Consider the following 27805-nt stretch of genomic DNA (forward strand, 5'->3'; position numbering starts at 1 on the left):
ACATTTTGGTAGTAAAATTATTTTGCGTTACTTTCCAATCTTCCTTCGTACTCATAAATCAAACGAGTAGTAATTCAACCTGAAGAACATATTTGCAACAAACACCAAATTACTGATGTCAAGTCCCAGTAAATTTACTGATATGAATAACATAGTACTGCTGAGCAAAACTGTAAAGTATTATTAAGAGTAACACGGTTTTTTAATTTTTGATTTACGATACATCGATATGCTACAGTTGAAGTTATGCAGATTTTGAAAAAATAATGACAAAGTTGTTTTAATGTCAGGAACCACAAATTTTTAATATTATGATGAGCGGCCATTCTACACGTGCAGTAAAGCGTTATTTATGTATCTTTGTGCTCATAATATTTCTAACAGCCAAAATGCGCTCAAGAGAATTTGGATTTTCTGCAGTACTTTTTTCTACTTTTCTAAACACAACTTCTACTTTTAGAGTGACGTATAGTGTTAAATCAACATTAGTCATACGAAAGCATACAAACCATGACATCCAGAATTTCTGTCTACCTTTTCATTCAGTATTTTTGTAGCTCAAGTTGCTCACTGCAGAAACACATTTAGCTGCAGCAGGTTGTAGGTGATGCGACCTTATTCAGCTGCTGAATTTTCGCACAAATATTTCATGAACGGGAGATTACGCAACTTCAGTCTCCCCAAGTAACAGCTGCAATGTGAGTTGTTTGTTCTTCGGCATAAGAAGCTAGGTTTTATAGTTTTTGTAGGTTTTCGAGAGAGAGATTGTTCAGCTCTAAATTTCTACGCAAGTTCTATAAGCTACGTTCGTTAGTGTTGAAAATGGACATTTTACTGTTTGCATGTAATTAGTGACGTTGCTCGTTTCTTTGAAATGTCTTTCAGTGGCTAGAAAACCTCATTCGTGTGTCCCTCTCATTAGCACCTATTTCCCATTAACACGATTACCACGACAATCTCTTCAAGGTAATTCTCTGTCAACAAGACATCCACCATTCTAAGAAGAAAACCAACATTTAGTGATCTCTCATTAGACATTCCAAGTACATTTTACTGCTTTCTTCACAGTGTCATCTAGTGCGAATGAAAAGAGGAACAATGTGAAATGCGCAGCAAACATATTTCTGTTTTAAGCAGAAATGAAAGGTTTGGAATAATAGCTGTATGTGCCAGACATGAAGAAAGCGCCGTAAAATGGAGTGTGCATATATCCCGGCGATACGTTATAGGCAATGAGAAATAACTGGTACGCAAGGATGCCCGGATGTATAAACAGATGGTGTGGGACGTATTTTGAAACGCGTGGATGTGGTAGTGAGTCATTTGCTTCCAATGGCAGTCGAGTAGTATTACAATACAAGTGTCAGTGGTGTTGAAACTGAATAATGATACAAGCTGAAAGAACCAAAGAAAGAATAGCGAAGCAGGAAAGGCTGAAACACGAAGGAAATGTGTATGTGACAACAAATTATCAATGTTTTCCTGATAAAACGCCACCACATCAAGTGGCAAGTATTTTTCACTATTTTATTTAACATCTGCGTTTTTGAGACAATCTAAAGCATAAATAAATCAGTGGATCGTTTAACACAATAGAACACACGATACCATAATCTACCACTTTGAATATCAATGATATATTATAACAGCCGTAATGACATTACAGAAAAAGGGGAACAGGAAAGTAAACTGTAGCCAGTCATATATAGCCCAGTACACCAAACCCTAAAATATACTCCACTAAATGTTGACACCCTAAGTCACACTAAAAAAGCAATTAACAAAAGAGTGAAAATTGGCAGTGAAATCCATCCTTCTAAGCACAATAAATGAGAACAGCAGAACAACGAATGCCAGCAACAAGGAGAGACTACTGAATACAATTTTCCCTTCATAATACACTAGGCCGTACAGTGGCTTTGCACTAAATCGTGATCACATCCAACCTAACCTGGCCAAACAAGACACACTCACCTCCAATAAAAAACTGCACTGATCAGATTAGAGATTAGATTAGATTAGATTAGATTAGATTAGATTAGTTCTTCGTTCCATAGATCCGTGCCGAGGAGATTCTCTTGGATGTGGAACATGTCAATATTTTTTTTAAGGGGAAATAACAATACTAATAGCATGAATGTATGCAATACATCATTTGTTTCTATTAAAAATTCGTCAATGGAGTAGAAGGAGTTGGCCACTAGTAAGTCTTTCAGGCTCCTTTTAAACTGATCTTTATTAGTAACTAAATTTTTTATGTTTGCTGGAAAATTATTGCAGATGAGTGTTCCTGAGTAGTGGACCCCTTTTTGAACTAAAGTGCTTTTAAGTCCTTGTGCAGATCATTTTTGTTCCTGTTATTGTATGTATGAACAGAGCTGTTTGATGGGAAAAGAGATATGTTATTGGACAAATTTCACTATAGAGTAAATACACTGAGAGCCAGTAGTTAGTATACCCAGTTCTTTGAAGAGGTTTGTACAGGACGTTCGTGAATTTACTCCACAAATAATAGGTATTACACGCTTTTGGACTCTGAAAAACATTTGTTTGACTTGAAGAGTTACCCCAAAATACTATACCATCTGACATTATGAATAAAAGTAGGCAAAGTATACAAGTTTTTTCATTTTTATGTCGCCTATGTCAGCTAACACTCGAATTGCAAATACTGGTTTGATAAGGCGTTTCTGCAGTTCTGTGGTGTGCTCCTCCCCAATGAATTTATTATCAAGTTGTAATCCCAAGAAAGACTGTCAACCTCTTCTATCTGCTCTCCTTCATACTTTATTCATATGCTGGGTGGAAACCTCTTACAGGTTCTCAATTGCGTATAGTGAATCTTTTCGAAGTTTAATGTCAGTGAGTTGGCTTTAAACCATCTATTAATATCCATGAAAATATCATTAGCAGATCTTTCTAGAACTGCACTTGACACACTATTTGTTGCAATACTTGTGTCATCTGCAAACAAAAGGAAGTCTGCTTCTGGCAGTGTAACTGATGAGAGATCATTAATGTACACAAGAAAAAGCAATGGACCTAAGATGGATCCTTGTGGGACACCACATGTAATTTCTTCCCATTCTGATGATGACTGATGACTTAATTTACTAGTCCCTTGCACTGACACCCTTTGTTTCCTGTTAGTGAGGTATGACTTGAACCATTTTGCAGCACTGCCTGTGACACCATAGAACTCTAATTTATTTAAAAGGATGTTGTGGTTCACACAATCAAATGCCTTTGAGAAATCACGGAAAATACCTGCTGCTTGTAATTTGTTATTTAATGGATTCAGTAGATTTTCACTGTAGGTGTTAATAGCCTTCTCGATATCAGAACCCTTCAGAAATCTAAACTGTGTTCTTGATAATATGTTATTTGCAGCAAGATGGTTGAGAAGCTGCCTGTACATTACTTTTCCTAAAATTTTTGAGAATGCTGGCAAAAGTGAAATCGGTCTGTAGTTGGATGGTATCTCTTTATTCCCTTTCTCGAATAGTGGCTTAACATCAGCATCTTTTAGCCAGCCAGGAAAGGTTCCAGTTATAATTGACTGGTTCCACAAGTAACTTAGAATTGTACTAAACTCACATAAACATACCTTAATTAACTTTGTTGATATTTCATCATAACCACTAGAATGCTTTGCTTTTAAAGATTTTATTGTGGAAGTTATTTCTTTTGGTGAAGTGAGTGACATATTCATGTACCTGAAGCTCTTTGTAAAGGCTAGTTTCAGATATTCAAGGGCATTATTTACTGATCGTGATAATCCTATTCTGTCAGTAATGGATATAAAGTACTTGTTAAATAGATTTGCCACACTATGCCCATCGGTTACTAATGTGTCATCTAGCTTAATGTTATTTGCTCCTGTTCCTTTCTGGTTCTACCAGTCTCCTCTTTCACTATATCCCATATTGCTCTTATTTTGTTCCCTGACATTGCTATCATCTTCTCATGGTGCAATTGTTTAGATGTCTGAATTAATTTTTAAAATATTTTACCGTATTCCTTGTATTTAGCTAAATCTTGAGCATTGGAGCTATTCTTGGTCGACAGATACATTTCCCTTTTTGTCTTACAGGAAATCCTTATCCCTTGCGTATTCCATGGTTTTATTATAGACTTCTGTTTAATTTGAGTAACTTTTAGAGGAAATCAGTTTTCAAACAGGGTACTGACATTGTTCATGAATTTGTTATATTTTTTATTCATGTCATGAGCACTATAAACTTCTTTCCAGCTCATATCTTTGAGCAGTTTTCTAAAACACTCAGTTTTTGGTTGATTGACTATTCTCCTGTACTCAGATTTAGTAGTCTTGATAATCTGTTTAGAATTTAGGTCGAAAACAAGAAGCTGCATGTCATGATCTAATAGTTCATTTATTACGGGTTTAATGATATGATTTTGTTGCTTTGATTTGTCTATAAAAATGTTATCAATGGCTGTCCTTGAGGATTTAGTGATCGTAGTAGGAAATTTTACAGTGTGAGTTAGATTGAAAGGCAACATTACTAACTGCAGTTAATGTTTACTGGAAGATTGTATTAGAAAGTCACCAGCAATCAAAATTTCGTTGTTTCTTCCTGTTAAATAACCCAAAAGAGCTTCTAGATGATTTATGAATAGACTATAATTTCCTGCAGGTGCTCAGTAAATAGTTACTATTATATAGGATCTGCTATGGAACTCTACTTCTGTTGCACATGCTTCTAGATGCTGCTCTAAAGATAATTTATTAATATCAATGTTCTTGAATTTATGGCAGTTTTTAATAAATGTGGCAACTCCTCCTCCATCCATATCTGCTCTGCAGAAGTAGGAAGCTAGCTTAAATCCTGAAAAGTCTAACATATATATACCAGTGGTCACTTGATGTTCAGAGAGGCAGATTATGTCAATTTGGTTAGATGAATTCATTTCATCAATACAAATGAGTAGTTCATCAACTTTATTTCAGAGTCCTGGAATATTCTGGTGTAATAAAGAAAACTGATACTGCATACTAATGGGATTATAACTGCTTTGGCGAAGTTGAAGTGGCAGTTCCTCATTACTTTCTGTTAACCATTGTTTAAATGGAGGCTGTATGCCAAAATTTGACTCCTGTTCATATGTTTTCTCAAACTGAGTGTGTCTGCCAATCTTTCTTAAAACACGTTTTCTTTCCCTCTTCCCCATCTTAAAAAAAGGCATCCCTTTGTCGCCTGTGTCCACTGGTATTTTACCACTTGTGACAGTGTCCCCCCTTACGTTTTCTGCAATCAACCCAGTTTTCCCTTCCCTTTCCTATTGAGGTGAAGGCCATGCCTCGTGTAGTCCCACCTATCGACAGCATCCACAGGAATCAAACCAATATGGGCCCCTACATCCGTCCTAAGCAGCCACTCCAAGTTCACCCTCCAGACGGAAGAGTTCAAATGAAGCCGATCATGGAGTCTCAGCACAGACACAAATCCCACACTCGTATGCTTCGTTGCTGATGCTATCTTCATCAGGCCTCTCTCTATGGAATATTCAGAATCTCTGTCAATGCTATTTCCCGGATCACCCACAATAACCACGGCATTCTCCTTTGTGAAATCCTTGCATTAAGAACCTAAATCCTCTGTTACCTGATCCAGATCTCCACTAGGCTTGAAGAAGTTTGTGACCTGATACTCTGGACCTAGATTCTCCTGCAGTAGTTGGCCAACACCTCTACCATGGGAGCTACCTAACAACAGAACTTTCTTTCACTTTACAAATTTCCCTACCTTTTTCAAGTCCTTGAAAGCTTGTTGTGCCCTTTCTACAGCTTCAGCTACGTGAGGGTCATCCGATTCTGACTGAGGCAACAGGTCAAATCTATTTTCAAGATTTGCGACGAAGCTGTATGATGCTCTCCTTTGCCTGTTCCCCCTATTACCTGTTGCCATTTGCCACTTCTGTTTACCCTTCTCCCTCTTGAATCTGTCCTGATCCTCCCTTGCCTTGTCTAAGTCAGCTTGAAGAGCTGTAATTTTCCCTTCCTTTTCCAGTATTTTCCTATCTCTACTGCAGATCCTATCATACCACTGGTGAGCCTCATTTATGTCCCCATTTCCAACGCCACTACATTCGCCCCAATGAAAGAAACTACAGCACCCATCACACCACACCCCGAAACTTACGATCCTACGGCATGTCACACACTTCTCACTCACGGTAAAAACAGAAATCGTATAAACTGATTTAAGTACTGACTAAAACGTAAACAAAGGACCCTAGAAACTATTCAGGCAGATATAAATAAATTGAAAGGGTATTGAAAAAAAAACTGGTGATTACATATTAGTTTAAGTCACTGTTTACTTACGATACGCGCTCGTGAAATTAAGCCTAAAATCCGTGCTATAGGCGCGAGAAGGGAAATAAACTTCTTACTTCGTTTAATCTTCTTCAACACTTCACTAACACTTGCACTAATGTAACAACACTTATATTTATACCAACTGGAAACGTTTAGCTATAAGTTTAACTCACTGCTTACTTACGATTCGCGCGCGTGTAATTAGGCCTGGGATTCGTGCTACAGGTGCGAGAAGAAAAATACGCTTCTTACCCAGTTTAATCTTATTTTATACTTCACTAACACTTCCACTTATTTAACAACAATTAGATTATATTTATAAAAACTGTGAACGTTTAAAAACAGCTTAATAACAACGTTTTTTATAAATATTTATTGCAGCAAATACTCGAAGAGTCCGCGTCGGCGCAGTGTTGCCAACAACAAGCACAACTTCTTTTAACCTTCGAAGCTGAAAACACAGAGCAGCTAACAACTGTAGCAGTCACCCCGTCTGTTCAGAGTAAAATGGGCGTGGATGTTGCACGGATGAGGGGTGACGCTGCATGTTGTCGAGTTCAGGGAGCCAGTGACGGTGGCTGTTATATGTGTGAAACTGACAGGTAAACAGAATTTGTTTCTTTTCGTGATTTTAAACCATGATTTTTCTTCTCCAGCACTGCAAAACGTGTGCTGAGCCGCACACCCGCGCATGAGGAGGAAAGTGAATACAGCATTCTGGAGGTTGCGGGCGCTGCTGCAGGTCAAGTCCTAACAGCGATGGCGTGCACGTAGCAGGAGAGGGAGTTTGCAGGCGATGCCTTCAGCAGCTTACCAAAAGTTAGTGCGGTGTTTAGGAATCTGCTAACAGCATACTACAAATGGTGTGTGTCCCATTCCAATCAGGATCCTAATGAAAACATAGCCAAGGAGATGGTACTACATACAGCCAGGAAGGCGGCACCAAATATAATCATGGACGTGATGCTCCTGTGCCTCACCCAGCTGGTTCCAGACAGTAGCTTAAAGTCACTTGGTACAGCCTTCACCAGGGAAGGCAAAGCTCGTCCACACCTTATGTCAGTCATGGAGGTGACCAAACAGCAGTAGCAGCTTGCAGTGGCTATGCCACACCACATTTTGCTGACTGCAGAATCGGAGGCGAAGTCTTCACCTAGACAGCAGGCAGTACGCCACGATTCCACAACAAAGTTATGATTCCATAGGCATCAGAGACGCATATGGGATGACCTGAAATTGAAACAGTGAAATTGGTGGCTATCAGCAATTTTGTCCCCACTTTGGTAGCTCAGTTACTGCCAGTTTTCATTCATTCTGAATTAGCAACAGTAGAAGGATCCGTGGAGCACCTGAGCTCAGATGTTACATGTTATTATTTCATACTGCTTGGCTCGCAGAATAACGCACTGTGTGCTGTCATACAGCGCCATTGGCGATCCTCGCTTACTGTTCAACTCGGTGTTGCAATGAGTTGCAAGCGGCACGCTGTCTTCTGAAACAGTGGCACCCTCTACGTGCACCAGATTCCAATTGTGAGACACGGAATGAGCCGGACGTCATTCTTTGCCATCTGCACCAGGTAATAATTTAGGAAATTTGTATTTGCACACGGAAATTTTGTTGTCCATGTATCCTATCCCCTTCAAAAAATTCTTCTCGAAGTTTACTTTGTCATCACCTTAGAGAAACTTAACACATTGACTGGCTCGTGAACCAATGTTGGCTCACTGTGACACGGGTTGTGACGCCAAGTGAGCCTTATTTGGTTCTCGTATACATTCCACTGTGGGCAGCGTGAGCCATAACTGGCTCACATACAGAATTGTGTTCAGAGGCCTCGTGAGCCTCATAGGGCTCACAGATAATGCGTTTTAACTATGGCTTTAAAAGTGGTGGCTCCACTGAACAGTCTCATGCACGGACACTCAATATTTTTGCAGTTGATAGCCATGACGATTCCTAACTTCGGCGTACAGTTAAATGGTAGAGTAAGATCGTTTTTGAAATCCTTTTTGGAGTATTTGTTGTAAATTCTCAAGTGCTGTTCAACTTGGCTAACAAAGGATCCAAATCTCTCACACAAATAATTCCTTCCAGGCAGCACTTGAGGCTACTGCTATTGAATGCCAAAGATCCACAACCTCGAGCAGCACTACAACCGTTCCACGAAGATAACAGCCATCGCTTTGTGACAATAGAGGGATCAAAACAGAGCAGTCGAAGAAGATGTTTGGCCTTTCATAAGCGCCTGCGAAGAACAGAAGAAACAAAGGATGCCGCTAAGGAAGTGAAGGGGGTGTGCACTAAATGCAATAAATGTGACAGTTTTATATGCAACGACTGTTGTGGCATTCATAATCTTGTTTTGAAGAAGTAGAATATTCTAAGTCTTTATTCATGAACGTTATTGTCAGACCAACCAAAAAATGTGTAAATAACATTGTATGTAGTTTATATAATCAAATAAACTAAGTGTTTGAATCATTTATAGAAAAGCGATTTTTAATACCTCTCGTGGTTTTAAATCCTGTGAGCCACGTGTGGCTCATGTGGCCACCGATTATAATTGTGTTAAAATGTTCAAAAAATGGTTCAAATGGCTCTGAGCACTATGGGACTCAACTGCTGTGGTCATAAGTCCCCTAGAACTTAGAACTACTTAAACCTAACTAGCCTAAGGACAGCACACAACACCCAGCCATCACGAGGCAGAGAAAATCCCTGACCCCGCCGGGAATCGAACCCGGGAACCCGGACGTGGGAAGCGAGAACGCTACCGCACGACCACGAGATGCGGGCGTTAAAATGTTGTTGGGTCACGTAAGATATATAAGGCTCACGCCCGCTGTCAGTCCAGATCAGTCATAAATTGATATTTTATCAAGTAAGGTGATTCTAAATGTTCAAAAGAAGACATCTGACGCAAAAAATCAATTTGGATTCAGAAGTAATATTCGTGATTTCAATGTTTCATAGCAACGCATAGACCAAATTTCATCATAACAGTCAATGCGTTAATTTTATATAGTTCATTTTTACAATAGTTTATAATGTAAAGTTTCAGGTAATAAGTCACAAGAGTGAGTTACGTTACTCGTTCTAACTTAGTGCCTAAGATCTGGATTTTTCTAGATCTTATTGATCTACATGCTGTAATTTAACTACATGTATAGTTAAATTGGTTGCAGTTCTAAGTTATTGTGTCACACCATTCTCCAGGGATCAGGTGCAAAGGTAGACGCTGAGGATTGGCAACTTTACACTGCAAGCATAGATAGAGCATGTAAGCTGCTACAAGAAACACAGCTGTACTAGCAGGTGAAATACTAATAGCGACGATCTTCTGATGCTGATCTTCTGATGTTGGATACCTTTGAACATTTGTTCCGAAGTAATACGGTCCTCTTCTGATGCAGTTAGTTCATCTATTGAGTGAAGGAGTTCCAGATTCGGAATGTCGTTAAGAAGGGTTAGGTTTTGGGTTGGTAGGACATCCAAAGATTTTTCAGTCCAGTGCAACACTGGTGTCGGTAACTTTATCACAGTCGTACTGGTAATGGTTATGTAAAGTAATGGTTACCCATAAACGACAGTCACCAACTGCTATACCGCAGGTCGAGCCATAACATGCAACTGTTTTGGAGTTCTATGCTTTCCATGCCTCCACGTTTTCCATTCTTGTAAAAAAAAAAAAAAAAAAAAAAAAAAAAAAAAAAAAAAAAAAAAAAAAAAAAAAAAAAACGAGAGTCGTACGTGTCGAAACGGTCGAAATTTCACATTTAAAATAGTCAGTTTGAAACTCAGATACAAGGTCTTCATGAGCAATGCACATCATTTAAAGCTAAAGAAACAATAACCCCAGAACAGCTAAATACAGTTACCGAACAGATTTACGAACTTTCTATAAACGTGGCCAACTCACTAGGAGTGCAGACAAATATTCTGTTTGCTCCCTTTGCAGAGACGGAAGAATACCTTTCTCTTCATCGTTTTAAACAGGGACAAACGGCCATTAATTAACAACACAAAGCTGTAAGGAAAGTGGATGAGCGATTATCGAACATTGGACGGAAAATCGGTCACAGGAATGACGATGCCGATAGCCATACTTTGCGTTTTAATACTTCTGACCAACTGTCTCGTTAGTGGCATGTAGGCGAACTCATTCGGCAACACAGTGCGTTACGCAATTTGTCATCCCAGTCGAATGATTCATTTCATTAAAAACATTTCCTCTCTGTTCCAAGTTTAAGCGAAACCCACCTATTGACGTGCACCCCAGAAAGCTACAAACAAATCAAATGTTTTTTTTTTCACCTTAATGGCCAATTAGTAGTAAATTATAATAAATGTTTCATTATTTAAAATCTGAACAGGCTACAAGAATGAGAACAGTCGCACAAGAATGCCAAAAGGCAGAAGAACTTTATCGGCATTCTTGTCTGCATACTGGTCTTAAGCAACACAAAAACAATATCATAATGTCAAAGAATTTTGAACAATCAGATTTTCCAGCCTTTCGGACTATTCTCAGCACATGCTACGTAAGAATCGTTTCTTGTCAAATCTGCACAGTGCCTCTGTATTAATAAGAATTTGTTTGCCTGAACTATTGACTCGCTTTCGGCACATTATTTTGGCTCGACGCGGACGCTGTGAAGATGAAATGAGCCATTTCAAAATTTACTTCAAGAACTCGAAGTCGACAGTTAGGAATTTCACTCGTGAAGTAAATACAAAGATGCAACAGATGAAATTTGTAACCACAGCTAAACAGATGAGATGATGAGTATTTTGCGAACTGGAACAATAATTTTGTTTTGAGTCATCATTCTTCTGACTGGTTTCATACGGACCGCCACGACTTTCGCTCCTGTGCCAACCTCTTCATCTTACAGTAGCACTTAAAACCTACCTCCTCAAACAATTTGCTGTATGTTTTCCAATCTAACTGTTCCTCTACAGCTTTTGCCCTCTACAGCTCCCTCTAGTAGCATGGAAGTCATTCCCTCATGTCTTAACAGGTGCCCTATAATCCTACCTCTTCTTCTTGTCAGTGTTATCCACATATTCCTTTCCTCTCAGATTCTGTGCAGAACATCCTCACTCCTTATGTTATCAGTCCACCTAATATTCAACATTCGTCTCTAGCACCACACCGCAAATAATTCGATTCTCTTCCGTTCCAGTTCTCCCACAGTCCTTGTTTCACTACCATACGATGCTGCGCTCAAAACGTAAATTCTCAGAAATTTCTTCCCCAAATTAATGTACATGTTTGGTTCTAGTAGACTTCTCTTGGTCAGGAATGCCCTTTTGGGTAGTGCTAGTGTGCTTTTGGTGTCCTCTTTGTTCCGTTCCTGCTGGCTAGGTAGCAGGATTCCTTAACTTCGTCAACTTCGTGATCATCAACCTCATGCTAAGATTCTCGATGTTCTCATTATTACTACTTCTCATTACTTTCGTCTTTCTTTGGTTTATATGCAGTCCACGTTCTGCAGTCATTAAACTGTTCATTACATTCAGCAGATCCTGAAATTCCTCTTCACTTTCACTCAGGACAGCAATGTCTTCAGCGAATCGTATCACTCATATCGTTTCATCTTGAATTTTAATCCCACTCATGATCCTTTCTTTTATTTCCATCACTGCTTCTTCGGTATACAGTTTGAACAGTAGATGTGACAGACGACATCCCAGTCTCACATCCTTTTTAACCCAAGCACTTTGTTGTTAGCTCTTGTACTTCTTGTATATTATCCATCTCTCACAATAGCTTGCCCCTATTTTTCTCAGAACTGCCAAAATCTTCTACCATTTTACACTGTCGAACGCTTTTTCCAAGTCGACAAAGTTTATGAACGTGTCTTTACTTTTTTTAGTCTAAGTTCCATTTTCAATTGCAACGTCATAATTGCCTCTCTGGTACCTTTACCTTTCCTAAAGCCAAACTGATCGTCAAATCTAACACGTCCTCAATTTTCTTTTGCATTCTTTTGTGTATTACTCTTATCAGCAAGTTGGATACATGAGCTGTTAAACTGATTTTGCGATAATTCTTGCATTTCTCAGTTCTTGCAGTCTTCGGACTTGTGGGGATGATATTTTTCCGAAAGTCAGATGGTATGTCACCAGACTCATAAATTCTACACTCCAACATGAATGGTCGTTTTGTTGTCACTTCCCCCAATGAATTTAAAAATTTTGATGGAATCTTATCTATCCCTTCTGTCTTATTTCATCTTAAGTCCTCCAAAGCTCTTTTCAATTCTCATTCTAATACTGGATCACCCATCTCTTCTACTGTTTCTTCACATTTCACATCAGACAAATCTCCCCCCCCCCCCCCTCCCCTGCCCTATAGTCGCCTTCAATGTACTCTTTCCACATATTCGCTCGTTCTTCTGTATTTAACAGTGGCATTCAAGTTGCACTCTTAATACTACCACTCTTGGTTTTAATTTCTGCGAAGGTTATTTTGACTTTCCTATATGCTCACTCAGTCCTTCAGACAATCGTTTCTTTTTCGATTTCTGCACAGATTTCTTGCGTGCATTTCATCTTAGCTTCCCAGCACTTCCTCTTTATTTTTTTCCTCAGCGACTTGTATTTCTGCATTCCTGAATTTCGCTGAATATTCTTCTTTCGTCGATCAACTTCATTCTTTCCAACTTCCGTGACTGCTCTTTTTAGAGACGTCCATTCTTCTACAACTGTACTGCCTATTGAGCTACTCCTTATTGCTGTATCTATAGCATCGGAGAACTTCAAGCGTATTTCGTCATTACTTATTACTTCTGTAGCCCATTTCTTTGTGTACTGATTCTTCCTGACTAATCTCTTAAACTTCAGCCTGTCCTTCATCACGGCTACATTGTGATCAGAGTCTATATCTGCTTCCGTGTACGTCTTACGATCCTGCATCAGATTTCGGAATCACTGTCTGACCGTGGCGTAACTAAATGAAAACTTCCCGTATCACCCGAACTTTTCCAAGAACACCTCCTCCTCCTACTGTGGCTCTTGAACAGAGTAATCGCTATTACTAGGTGAAACTTATCACATAATTCCATTAGTCTTTCTCCTCTCTCATTCCTTGTCCGAAGCCCATATTCTTCTGCAACTTTTTCTTCTGCTCCTTCCACTACAAATGCATTCCAGTCCCCCATGACTAATAGATTTTCATCTCACTTTACGTACTGGATTACCATTTTAATACGTTCATATACATTCTCTGTCTCTTCTTCAGTTTACGACATCGGCATGTACACATGATCTACCGTTGTCGGTGCTGGTTTGCTGCCGATTCGATAAGAACAACAATTCTAGGCGTGATGGGCCATCACAAAAACGACAGACAGCGCACACGGAAAACGACGCGTTTGTCGACACAGGCAGTCTTTCTGCTCGTACTATAAATGTTATTCGTTGAGAAACTGTAAGGGACTGTAAGGGACGAAGCCCTAAACGTATGGGAAATCAGTGTTTATGAATGGGTAGCTTATTAAATGCCTTCGTCAGACGATGATAGTGAATATGAAACAGATGATCATCTTGAAGCAGTAGGGGAACATGACTAATGATATGGTAGTGGATTTTGGTGACAATCTCTTAAGAAAAACATTTTGTAACATCGTTTCAGAGGAGAGACGAATAAATTTTGTCCAGTTTGATGATATTAGTGACATATTGTTGGAAACCACTTAATCCATCCTAATGTGTCAGTTTCTGATGGAAAAGTTTCTTTATCAGCAGTACTGGACTCCGGTAGACCTCTTTCGGTTATCAGAGAGGCAGCTTTCAGTAAACGTCAGTGAGTAACTGTTTGTGTAACATTTTCTTTGCAACGACACCTGAAAAAAGACGTGTTTTGATTTCATTTGGTAAGGTCATCAGTTCTCTGCCAACTTCTTTACTGTGCCCCTTCTTACTACACAGGAGATGTTACACGTTGATTTCTTGACTGAAAACAAAGCTATTCTAAACTTTAATGATGCTTAGGCCAAAGCTGAAATCTATGACAAGTTAATTGGTATGCAATTCGAGGATAACATTTCAAAGGAGGAAGAAGACATTAACTGTCTGAAATTCCTATCTTCGACAAAATCAAAACCTTCCATTGACGCTATTGGTCAGAAATCAGGTAGTTCTCAAGAAATAGAGCAGTCTTTTGATATTTCTGAAATTATACGTGATAAAGTAAACAGTGTAGAGGATGCTTTTGAAGTAGATTGGCAACAAGTATCCGATGTCTTACAGTCCCATTCCGAAGTGTTTGTCAACAAACCTGATACCATACGAAATTGTCTGTATGAATTTAATGTCAAAGAACATGCGAAGTTTTTTGTTCCACCTTATTTATTTATTTATTTAACCTGGCCAGATTAGGGCCATCAGGCCCTCTCTTACATCTAACCAGGCATTCTACTTATTTTACACTCATATGTTTTAGTAGGCATGTTAAACTACATCTAGTACAAAAAGTGAAATAAACAATTAGAAAGGCACACCTGGAAAAATACGTACATATAGAGTTTATGTTCGTAGATCATAGGTACTGTTATAATTACACATTATTGAAGAGACAGATTTTAGATAGGAGTGCTAGCAGCAGGGAGTATGAGGGAGACTCGTGGTGAAGGGAGAAGAATAGAGAGACATGATGAAATATAATTAAGGAAATATAAAGGAAAAAAGATTGCATGGCTAATAGAGATAGATGAAGAGGAAGGCATCTCAGGAGCAAGATAGGAGACGCTAGCTTTCCTATTTGACAGATGAGAGGATTGGCCTTGTACATTAATTTTGTGGTGAACGTTATGAGGATGATAGTAGGAAATGCTTCAACTTCTTCTTAAAACCAGCCAGAGATTGAATTTGGCGCAAGGTAAGGGGGCAGTTTGTTCCAGAGGCGGATAGCGGCAACTGAGAAGGAGCTTGCAAAAGTTTTTGTTTTGTGAGTGGGCACAGTTAGGATACCAAATAAGAGTGACCTCGTGTTTCGATTATGATGGCATGACAGGATTTTAATTTCTGAAGCAAGGTACTGGGGTGCTTGCGCGACGAGGAGTCGGTGAAGTAGACATAGAGTGTGGTAGTCACGCAATTTGTCCGGCCGCAGCCACCCTAGCTCGGAGTATGAAGCACTAACATGATCATATCGGCGAATGTTGCAGGTGTAACGCACACAGGCATTCATGGTTAGTTCTAGCCGTCTTTTGTTTTCACTACTCATGCCTTGTTGAATCACATCACAATAGTGGAGGTTCGGTAGAACGAGTACTTGCACGAGCTGGCGTTTCAAGTCCTGTTGAAATATGTTCCAAAACTTTTTGAGAGCATAGAGACAAGCAGACGTCTTTCGGCACACTGCGACTGTATTCTCCGCCCAGTTGAGATGCTCATCCAAAGTTACACCCAATTTCTTAACTGTTTTCTGATATGGTATTGGAGTACCGTCGAGCAGAATAGGGGCTAGCCGTTCGCGGAAATCTGAAATTATTAATTTCTGATGGGCTATTAAGATTACTTGCGTCTTTTTTGCATTTAGTTTAAGCCCCAGGTATTTCGCCCATGTCACTACTGAAGACAGATCATCATTCATCTGAGCTATTACAGTGTTTACATTTTCAGGTCTGACCCTTAGGTAGAGCTGGAGGTCATCGGCATAGAAATGCTATTTACAGGAGGACAGAACCGAGGAAATATCGTTGACACATAAAGAAAACAAAAGTGGTCCTAAGACTGATCCTTGTGGCACTCCCGAGGAAACATGTTTCCAAGAAGAATTTTCATTTACGCAGACAACACATTTCTGTCTGTCTTTTAAGTAGCTTTCAAACCATCTCATTGCACTATCAGAGAAATTAAGCTGTTGCATTTTTCTGAGCAATATGTCAACAGTGTCAAAAGCTTTGCTGAAGTCCAGTAGCGTCAATATTGTTGCCTTTCGGTTGTCGATGGCATATTTCAGGTCATCAGTAAATTTAATTAGAGCAGTGTTTGTGCTGTGGTGTTTACGGAAACCAGATTGAAGTTAGCCATATAGGCTGAATTCATGCAAGTGTTCAGTGATTTGGTCATGAACAATAAATTCAAGTGCTTTGGAAACAGCAGGCAGTATGCTAATTGGTCGGTAATCACTAGGCAGTTGCGGGTTTTCGATCTTAGGGGTGGGTCGAATTATGCTTCTTTTCCATGCAGTGGGGTATATTCCGTTCACGAGGGAAAAGTTAGATATGTCAGTTAAGACAGGTACTAAGGAGTCCAGGACAGTGCTCCTTGTTTGTGGACGACTTTGCTGTTTTCTGTTTCTCCTCCAGTGTTGCAACCGTGAGCCGTCAGTTGCAGCTCACAGTGCGGCGGTTGGAGGAGTGGGCTGCAAAGACGGGTTTTCGGTTTTCTGCCGATAAGTGTGTTTGTGTTCATTTTAATCGTTCTCGTCGTCTTTTTACTTTGCCTGCCTTGCATATTGGGGCTACTGTCCTACATTTTAGAGACACAGTGCGGTTTCTGGGCCTAATTTTTGACTCCAGGTTGTCATGGCTGCCACACCTACGTGACTTGAAAGCCAGAACCCTGAAGGCACTGAACATCCTCAAGTGCCTCAGCCACAGGTCTTGGGAAGCGGACAGGGCGCGTCTCCTTCAGTTTTATCGAGCTTTTGTGCGTTCACGGCTGGAGTATGGGTGCACAGTATATGGGTCAGCAAGGCCGTGTTATTTGCAGATCCTTGACGCTGTCCACCATGCTGGGATTCGACTGGTCACGGGTGCTTACCGGACCAGTCCCATACCCAGCCTCTGTGCTGAGGCTGGCGAACCGCCACTTACCATCCGGCGGCAGCTTCTGCTGGTGCGCCACGCTTGTAAGTTTCTTGCAGCTCCCAGCTCGCCTGCTCACCACCTTGTTGCCCATCCACCTCTGGACTGCCTTTTTTCCCACCGTCCCCGGGCTACGTTGCCCTTTGGGATCCGTGTGCAACGTATGCTAGAGATGCTCGGTGTGGAGTCTGTACAACCCCAAATCCAGGGTTTTAACCGCCTGCCACCCTGGTTACTGGAGAGGTCCGGAGTGATTTGAGATTTATTGCAGTACAAGAGAGATTACACTCCTGCCACCGTTTTTAATGCAGCATTTTCTGCTATTTTATCTGAGCACCACGACTATGTAGCTGTTTTTACGGATGGGTCAAAACAAGGGGATTCTGTTGGTTGCTCAGTTGTTTTTCCAGGTCGTGTCCTCAAGGTCCGACTGCCTCAGACTTTTACTGTCTTTGATGCTGAATTGTCTGCGATCTTGCGGGCACTGGAGCAGATGAGACATTCTTCCTCTCCTAAATTTCTTGTCTACTCCGATTCATTCAGTGCCATTCACTCATTGCAACGTTTGTATCCGGCAGACACAATAGTCCAGACCATCTAGGATTCCGTCCTCCGACTACGGCGACTGGGGAAGGTTGTAGCTTTCTGCTGGAATCCGGGGCATGTCGGCATTGCTGGGAATGAAAGGGCCGATCTCGCAGCCAAGGAGGCGTGTCTCGATCCACAAGTATCTCAGTGTGCTATCCCCCTGCACGCACTCACCTCGCTGTTGAGCACACGAGTCATGCATCGGTGGGAGGATGAGTGGCTGGAAATGACTGACAATAAACTCCGTATCGTCAAGCCCACAACGCGTATGTAGTGTACTTCCTTTCAGGCCCATCGACGGGACGAGGTTCTTCTCACTCGGCTTCGAATAGGCCACAGCCCTATGACGCATGGCTTCCTGCTCCGGCGGGAAGACCCTCCAATGTGTGGTGCTTGCGGCGTCCAGGTCACTGTGCGCCACATTTTATTGGATTGCGTTTTATTTTCTGACCAGTGGGCCGCGGCTGACTTGCCAGCAGACCAGCCATCTCTTTTAGGCAACACTCAGGCAAATGTGGTTAAAGTTTTAAAGTTCTGTGCCATGTCAAATGTTTTTACACAGATTTTAGGGAGAGGATTTTAATTTGTTCACTGTGTGACAAGCTCGCCCATATTTTATGTAAGTGGCCAGCCAATGACACTTTCCTGTGGCATTCTTGTTGCTATGCTTTCCCTTTCCTTACGTTTTACTTTCTTATGTAGCATTTTCCTTCTTTTCCTGATTTCTTTGAGTGTGTGCTTCAGTTTTCTTAGGTCTGTACACATTCGTTCCTTCTAATGTGTGTCAGGGCGCTGATGACCTCGATGTTGAGCGCCCATAACCCCAACACACACACACACACTAAGATATCGGCAACATTCTTAATTATGGTTATAGCGATACTGTCGTTGCCTATTGCATCAGAAGAGATTCTCATTATTGCCTTTCTTGCCGTATTTGTTGTTACATGTTTTAGATGGAAGGTATCGTTGTTAGTTATCCTGATTGCGGATTCTTGTGGACGGTAATTATCAGCCGTGTGGGTATTCAGAGGTGCAGAGAAGAATTCATTTAATTCGTTAGCTGACACATGAAAAGTAGTTTCCGATTTTGCCTTTCCGACCCCCAAGCTACGGAGATTCTTCCATAGAGTCGTGGGCATCAGATCGCTGCACACAAGGGAGCGAGCGTGCCTGATTTTAGCATTGCGAATGCATTGTTTCACTCTGTTCTGTAGCTTTCTGTACTCTTCGAAACGCTCGGGTTTCGGAACTGCCTTGAAACGCCTGTGGGCAGCATCCCTATTATCCATCATTTGACGTAATTCAGCTGTCAGCCACGGAGCAGGAGATTTTCTTACACCCATTGTGCACACAGGTGCATGTTTGTCATAGAGGGCAGTGAGTTTATCACCAAGTTCATTAATTTTGCCGTCGATTGTAGGTTCTCTGATTATTTGATGCCATGAGATTTCTGAGCAATCGGCTGTTAGAGCGTCAAGGTCAATACGTTTCATGTTCCTACAAGTTATGTAACGCGATTTGATCCTTGGGGGCTGCACAGAGTAGGCCAGGAATATTACATCATGTGCTGAGAGGCCAGGGGCCGATGTTTGACCAACATCTCTTACTTTGTCAGTCTGTTTCGTTGCGATTACGTCTATAGGTGTATGACTGTGGGCCGTATGGTGTGTAGGTTGTTATGGAAGAATGTTCCTGCTATTGCAACTAAACAGTCTTCTTAGGTCTATTGCGGAGGGAATGTCTCTTAGCAGGTCTATGTTCAAGTCACCCATTACGATGACATGTTCGTATTGACGTTGAAGTGAATGTAATTCCGACTGGAAGGAACTCATTCAGCTTATTTTTGGCGGCTTGTACACGACGCCAGTCAAAAACTTCCGACTTTGTATATTTATTTCAATGAACATGAATTGAGCCTCTTTTTCTTCAGCAGGGTTTGACGTACATAAGACTTTCGCTTTGAGATCTGCTCGTATATATGCGCCGACCCCGCCACCTTGCTTTTTTTTCTGTCTGCCCTAAGAAATGTGTGCCCTGGGAGATGAATAGATGCAGAGGATATGTGTGGTTTCAACCACGTTTCGGATAAGAGTATTACGTGGTAGTTTAGTTGGTTGAAGAGGACGCTAAATTCTTCGTAATGTGCAGGTAAAGACTGGATGTTGCAGTGAGCTGCTAAAAGCTCTGACGCGTTCCGCTGAGCAGCCTGGAGTAGGGTGGCAGACTGGTTTGTCCCTTTGTTAGGCATTACCTGCCGCGAGGGGCACTGGCCGGTGCTTCCGCCAAGTGACATAACACAGGGGTGTCCGAGATTTTGCGCGCCCTGTTTGTGACTCCGCAAGTGCCGAAAGAAAGGCGACTGCAAGAGATTTCCTGAGGTTGTGGGAGTATAGAAAATGGATTAATGGTATTCGGTGCAAGGAGAATATGACCAAAATTGTGACGACTGTGTGTCACTGTGTATCCTATGTCGTAAGAGGAGAAATGTAATTAGCGTATTTGAAACAGCTTAGGGTGGAAATAAGGGAAAGGGGAGTGATTTAAGAGGCCGATGCTGCCAGCAGAGAGAAGTAAGCTTAATAATTAACAGATTATCGTAGGAAGCTTGAATTAAATTGAAATTTACTAGAGTGATACTGGTAGTGATTATCGTAGGAAGCTACAATTAGATTGAAATTTGCTAAAGTAATACTGATAGTGATTTTTGTTATGAACAATTTAAACTGAAGAGATGGGTGATTAATGAACTAAAGGAGAGACTAATAATTGCAGTAGAACTATTACAGAATGGAGGAGAATAAACTGAGAAAATGAAAAAAGTATTAGCAGTAACTAAAATTAAGTAATGGTTAGAGCTACAGATACAAAAAAATAGTAAAAAGTTAATACAGTTACAAAAACAATTAGTTGAAGGTACAAATATGGGTATAATCAAAAAGTTAATACAATTACAAGGCTATATCTGAGTATAGGGTTGTTACAATTTGCAAATGGTGTTAAATTTGCACTTTTGGCTCGAGTAGCTTCACTTAATACTATTCAGTTCTGTCATGTTTGTGACTGTCTTCTTTCGAGCTGCTGTCTTAATGATTACTCTGCCATCCTGAGTCCACACATTCTGAAGACCGAAATGGGATACGGCACTGTTTAAAATCTTTTGCCGTTCCTATGTCAGATCTTCCCTTATTGTAAGCCCTGTACTGGCTAACTTCTTCTTATGGGTAAAGATCTCTGCCCTTTTTCGGTATGAGACAAATTTAATTATTATTGGACGAGGTTTGGTAGCACCTGGTAGTTTTCGTCCCACCCGATGACTCCTGTCAATGTCTGCCTTGGTCACTTCAACGCCTAATATTTCACGGGCAACCTGTATAAGCAGGTTGTCTGTGTCTTCTTCCTTATTTTCTGCTACTCCAAACAGTCGTAGACTATTTCGCCTTTGGTACTGTTCTAGCTCGTCTGTTGCGGCAGATAGTTTCACTTCCAACTCATGTGCCTTTTTCTCGTATTCAGACGCATCCTTTTTTAGTGCTGTACTTTCGGCAGTATTGGCCTCAACAGTTTCACGCATTTTGGCCAACACTGCTGCCGTTACAGTATCTGATCTAGTGCCTGCTATCAGATCGAGATTGTTTTTATCGAGAAGCGCAGCGTTTACCTCAGAGCGGACCAGCTCCGCTGTACCGGGAGCCGCGGCCGCCCCTTCCGCCAAGAGCAGACCCGCCGCACCTGCTGCTTCCCCGCTGCTGGACGCGCTGCTGTTGACTCTTCTGTTTACCATTTTCTCGAAGATATTGGCGGAGCACAGAAAAAAATAGCGCTACTGCACAGAACACTGTTGCTTACACAATTTCCACTGGTACTAGACAACACCACCTGCGAGAACACTTTCGAATTCAACTAAATTTCGCGAGCCGAACTTAACACGTGTTACACTGCAGCCGCCATGACACGCATTCCTTATGGTATTCCATTTGTATACATGGAAAGAGTAAAGAATGAAATACAGTCAATGTCAGCTCAAGGCGTCGCTGAACTTTCCATGAGTTCTTACAACAGTACTGTTCATGTTGGTTAAAAAAAAAAAAAAAAAAAAAAGAGAGAGAGAGAGAGATCGATCAATACGTTTGATGTTAGGATTCAGTCCAATCAATACCATAATTCTTCCTGAAACAGATCGTCCTCAGACACTGCAGGAATTTTGACAGAAATTTCAAGGTGTAAAAGTGTTACCTACTTTTGGCCTCAGATCCAGTTTTTGACATGTACAACTGCACCGTGCTTATAGGAATACACAGCTATTCTTTGCTTTGGTATCTCTTACCTGTTTTGTAAATTCATTTTTGGACTTAACATTTCGTCTTCTTTGTGGGTTACATTCTGTTCTTCCCAAACATTTGAAGGGAAGAATTGTCTCCTAAGGCGGAAAAGGCACGGTTAGAACATAAGTCTTCTTAAATCATAGTAACTTTGGAAAAAACAGATCTGGGAAAATCTGAAAAAGTTGGAAACTATTGCCTAAAATGCCTGTACATACAACTAAACATCAACTCAGATTGTTTTTACAGCTCATGAACTTCTACCGTCACTCGTCACTTCATTAATTTGATAAACTTGACCACTCCTAGGCTGTATGAGTTCACTGGTAAGAATATTGTGTAGCATTTGGATGAGATAGCTCAGGACGAATTTCGAAGTTTGAAGGTGCACGTCTTGCTTCACCTATGTTATATCATCCAAATCTGTCATGTGACTTTTGTATTTTAACTGACAGCTCAAAATTTGGACTTGGCATGCACGTTTTCCAAGAATCTGAAAAAAAATGTGTAATTACTGTAAGGACTATTCCATTCGGCACTCAAATTTTATCTAAATCAGAACGTAATTACTCTGTGACCGAAATGGAGACGTTGACTTTGGTCTGGGCTCTTGATGAATTGTGCTACTTCTTGTATGGTAGACTTACCAAGGTATATAGTGATCACCGTGACCTTAAGTTTCTGACGACTACTAAGTTAAATCTTGATCGTCTTAAGTGTCGCGCTTTATCTTTGCAGGAGTTCTATTTTACCATTGTTTACATTCTGCGAACACAAAAGATAGTAGCTGACACTTTCCCTTGTTCACCTATTGGTCTGCTCACAGCAACAGAAGAAGACTATCAGCAAAATAACTTTAGAACCTGATACACACTCAGAAGGTTGCATCTGTGAATTACATTTAACTAACACTCGCTGGCATCGTTGAGGAATAAGGTAAGGCGCCTGTATGAAAGAGAATCAAAGAAAAATGGAACGATGGGACAATGTAACTGTGAGTCAACTTTATGTGCTGCAGAACAATATTCTTTTCAAATGTATTCTTCCTAATGGGCTATTATGGGTGGTATGTATTCCTGGTGACGTAGTGAATAAACTGCTGTGGTATATATACCTTAATTATGCCCAATTTTGGGCCGAAAATGTTTTTACAAATTATGTGACACATGTTGTTTCCACAGTATAGACAACAGATGGTGCCCACAAAGTGCAAAGTGCCTCAAAAGGGAAAATCTGCTGTTATATCTCACTTTCTTCCATTGTTTCCTATAATCGCTACTAAATTAAGACGACTTACAGCTGTCGATTTATTTGGATCCGTTCCCAAAAGAAACAACAGTTACCCTTTTGTTTTTGTGGCAAAAGAACTTACGTAGAAATTTGTGTCATTTACCCCACTACATACGGAAACAGTAAAATTTGTATCCGCAACATTTGTTACACACTTTTTGAAGGAAGTTGGTCGCATGGACAAAACAATATCTGACAGTTGGTCGCATACATTACGCCATACCAAAATTAAACCTGTCTTCATCTCCTCATATCATTAATCTTCAAACCCTTGTGAACGCCCAATGAAAGAGCTTGGGAAACTCCACAGATTTTATTATCACTGCAAGCTGTTTTGGAATGTATTGAATGAGTTACCTAATGAATCTACACTTTTGTCGTCTCTTCTGATGTTTAATGACTAAGCAACCACCTGACCGAGTCTGAGAAGTTGTACCATTACCCAAACAGAGATGCCTACATCATCGAGAAGTGATTGATTTAGCTTTAGCCAAAATTAAGAGAGCCACTGAGAACAGGAAGAAGTTGCAACGTTGCGTAAATGTCGAAAGGTTGTATTTGGATAAAAATGTTTTGGTGAAGTCTCACCACATTTCTTACAACAGAAAATCACTTGGTCACAAGTTCTTTCTTCTGTACAATGGACAATTTTCCACATGACGCAGTGTTTACGAAAATGCTGTGGAAATGGAAACACAGCGGCCATACAAATCACAATGTGTTCTTCATCTATCTAATGTCATGGTGTTTGATGAGTAGTGAAGGTAGATGATGCATCACGTTATGATAGGTATATCAGATGGCGACTGATGCCTCCTCAGGCTAGGTGTTACTATTCCTTACTTTAAATTATGGTGAATTCAGCTTCTTCTACTGTTTTGTTTAGTTGATAAGTGTAAATAATTATCTCCTACTATCCCAGTGTAAGAACAGTGAAGTAAGTTTTGAGATGGGCGACAATCCACTACAAGAAATTGTTTTCCTAACTGGTGATAAATGTAATTTGTTATGAACTTTTGGTAATTTGTAAATGATGTTTCAGAAGTCTACTGTACATTTTGACTTGTTTGAAAATATTTATATGAAGCTCACATTCTTTAGCTATTGACTATCTATAATACAGAGAAATTTCTTGCCAGCTTCAAATGAACATGTATATTGCACAAAACTGGGCACAGTGTTAAGAATGACAGAGAAGGCGTACAGTATGACATTTATGTAAAAAAATATTGAAACCAAAATGTAAGAAATGATGTGCTTAAGATGTAGCTGTATTTTTGTGATGGAATAAGATGCTGACATTGTGCACCAATGAAAGGGTACTTCTGCTGGACACTAATGAAGGAATATTATGTATTGATTTACATGTGTATCTAGGCGAAGAATTTTTTTACGAATAAGTATATCAACAAGCCAAAGAGGAGTAAAAGATGATGCTATTTCAGTAGTGTTGAGGTATGTGGATGGTTTTAAGGATTATCATTTCAGGTAGCAAACGAGGGGTGAAGGAAGATTTTTGTCTCAGAAATCATATTTTATGTGGTTTAACATTAACTTCACAGGTACATTGTCTAGCAGTGTAAATAAGAACCAAAATACGATTTCTGTTCAAAATTAGTTGTTGACAAATGATCTTTGAATTTTGAGAAACTTGCAGCTTGTTAATGGAAATAAAATTAACACATTACTCTTTGATTAAGAGGAATGACAATGGTTTGTAGCCATAATGATACCAGTGAATTTGACAAAACCTAAGATGATGTTACATCTACGATTTTTGCTCCAATAGCTTAAATGTCGGATGACAAATGACTGACATTAATTGTGCTCCAATAAGGTTTTCTATTTTAAGAATGTGTATGCAATAATTATCCTTCTGGTGGCCATCTTACTTATTCCTGATACAGTACGTGAGACATGTGGTAGTTACCATTCTGGTCAGATAGATAAATGTATGAAACTTGAGAAACTGGATCCAAGTCTTTTCATTTATCTGAATTACTTTACGAATGGACATATGTATTCAAGATAGACAATTTACACCAGATTAATGATTAACTGTTTACTTATTTAAGCAGTTGGTTGAAATGACATCAGAACTTCAGTGACATTCCTTATATGCAATTTATATGTAGCCCAGTTATACGATAACCATTTCTATTGTATGTATATCAGATAAGGATTTCTGAATAAGGAACATGTACAGGAAATTACCACGTTTTTCAAGAGAATTCCTTTTGGCGCTAAAATGTCTGTAACTAGTTATGTTAGTATTCATGGAATGTGCTGTGGCACTAAGTTGCGTGTCACACCATGTCTTGGCTTACAGAAGATGCACCAATGAAAGCACTGCTCATGATAGCACTTCTACAGAAATGATTCTACCTCTTCAAATTCTGGGCTGTCAATGGAGGTTGTCACAAAACACTTCATCCCCTTTGAGTTTACCTGGATAATATACTTATTTTGAACTCTGTGGATTCTCAGTGGAGAAACTGAATGTAAAGTACTATTTCCTTGTATCTGGCCTAGGAAAGTGTTCACACTACCATGTAAGTACAACTATGATATACATGTGTGTGTCAAAACAGTGACGTGACATTTTACTGTGACATTTTTTCCTCCAATTGCATGACGTTGTCCTCATACGCTTTGCGCAGAATCGGAGAGGAAAGGAACACGTAGAAAACACTGATAAGGAAAAGGGACAGAATGACAGGACATCTGTTAAGACAAGAGGGAATGACCTCCATGGTACTAGAGAGAGCTGTAAAGGGTAAAAACTGTAAAGGGAGACAGAGACTGGAATACATCCAGCAAATAATTGAGGACGTAGGCTGCAAGTGCTACTATGAGGTGAAGAGGTTAGCACAGGAAAGCAATTCGTGGCGGACCGCATTAAACAAGTCAGATGACTGATGACCAAAAAACAAAAAAAGAGGGGCGAGGGGTACACTTCTTTGCATGTGTGCAATATTACGTCTATTACAACTTGTGTACCATATTTGTATCACTTTTTACCTGTTCAATGATATTTTGTACACATTGTTCCGTGCTCACAGCAAGACCAACAAATTTAATTACTATCAAGGTCGATGTCCACTGTAAGGTACAGTGATTATCAGAGCGTACACGTGAAAATAATGTCATATCAGTTCAAATGGTTCAAATGCCTCTAAGCACTACGGGAATTAACATCTGAGGTCATCAGTCCCCTAGACTTAGAACTGCTGAAACCGAACTAACGTAAGGACATCACACACATCCATGCCCGACGCAGGATTCGAACTTGCGACCGTAGCAGCAGCGCGGTTCCAGACTGAAGCGCCTAGAACCGTACAGCCACAGCGGCAGACAATGTCGGTTCAGAGGTTTACTACCAGTAGAAGATTGCAGTAAAGTGCTGTCTTGCGAATTTTCAAGCAGTTTTATCAGAGAAATTCAGATGCGTTATTTTTTATGTTCATTTGCTGTGTAATTACTGTAACAATTCTGGTGCAGTGATAGTTTACAAGACTAAAGGAAAAGGTTAGCAATAATGAGGACTATTGTGTAAAACTAGTCATTTGTTCTGCGGTTAGATGGCATACCTTATGTTAATTTGGTTGAAAACGGATTGCTTTCTCGTATACGAATTGTTTGATATTCTGGCTATTCTCGATTTCGCATGTGAACGGATCGAAGAGGAAATGATTGTCGCGAGGACGGACTCAGCCTTACAGAAAAGTGCAAGAAACCACTGGTGAAATTGAAAACAAGGGCGGTAATATTAAAGGTGCAACCGTAATTCCAATGTTAAATGAAGAGGAGAGAGTAGATATGTGGAAAGAATACACTGGAGGCCCCTTCTTATGTGGTAGGGGATCCAGTATTAGAATCAGAGTATAAGGGAGCTTTGGACGACTGAAGACCAAATAATGCAGATGGTTCTGCCTCCAGTGTACTATTTGCACATATCTGGTCTCTCCTTTGCATTTAACATTGGAATTACCGATGCACCTTTAATGTTACCTTCCCTGTTTTTAATTTCACCAATGGTTTCTTGCCCTCTTATGTAAAGCTGAGTCCATCCTCGCAACAATTCCTTCTTCGATCCGTTCACATTTTTCAGGCACCGACTTAGTGCTTGTTTCCAATCGTATTACTTAATTCGCTGCTGAAGATGAAATAGGGCAGAACCTTCTGCATTATTTGATCTTAGGCAGTCCAAAGGCTTTTATATTCCATCGGAATTTCAAAAATCATTAGGCGGAATTGGCAACAAACTACTGTTAACGTAGGAGTGTAGAATGTATGAGACTGGCAACATACACCAGACTTTCAGAAAAACATCATCCACACTATTCCGAAGATAGCAAGAGCCAACAGCCGCGAGAATTCTCGCAGTCAGCATAGGAACCTACGCATCCATGTTGTGGCAAGAATAATATGCAGAAGAA

The sequence above is a fragment of the Schistocerca americana genome, chromosome 1 (genome assembly GCF_021461395.2).
Source record: "Schistocerca americana isolate TAMUIC-IGC-003095 chromosome 1, iqSchAmer2.1, whole genome shotgun sequence".
NCBI classification, from domain to species: Eukaryota; Metazoa; Arthropoda; class Insecta; order Orthoptera; family Acrididae; genus Schistocerca; species Schistocerca americana.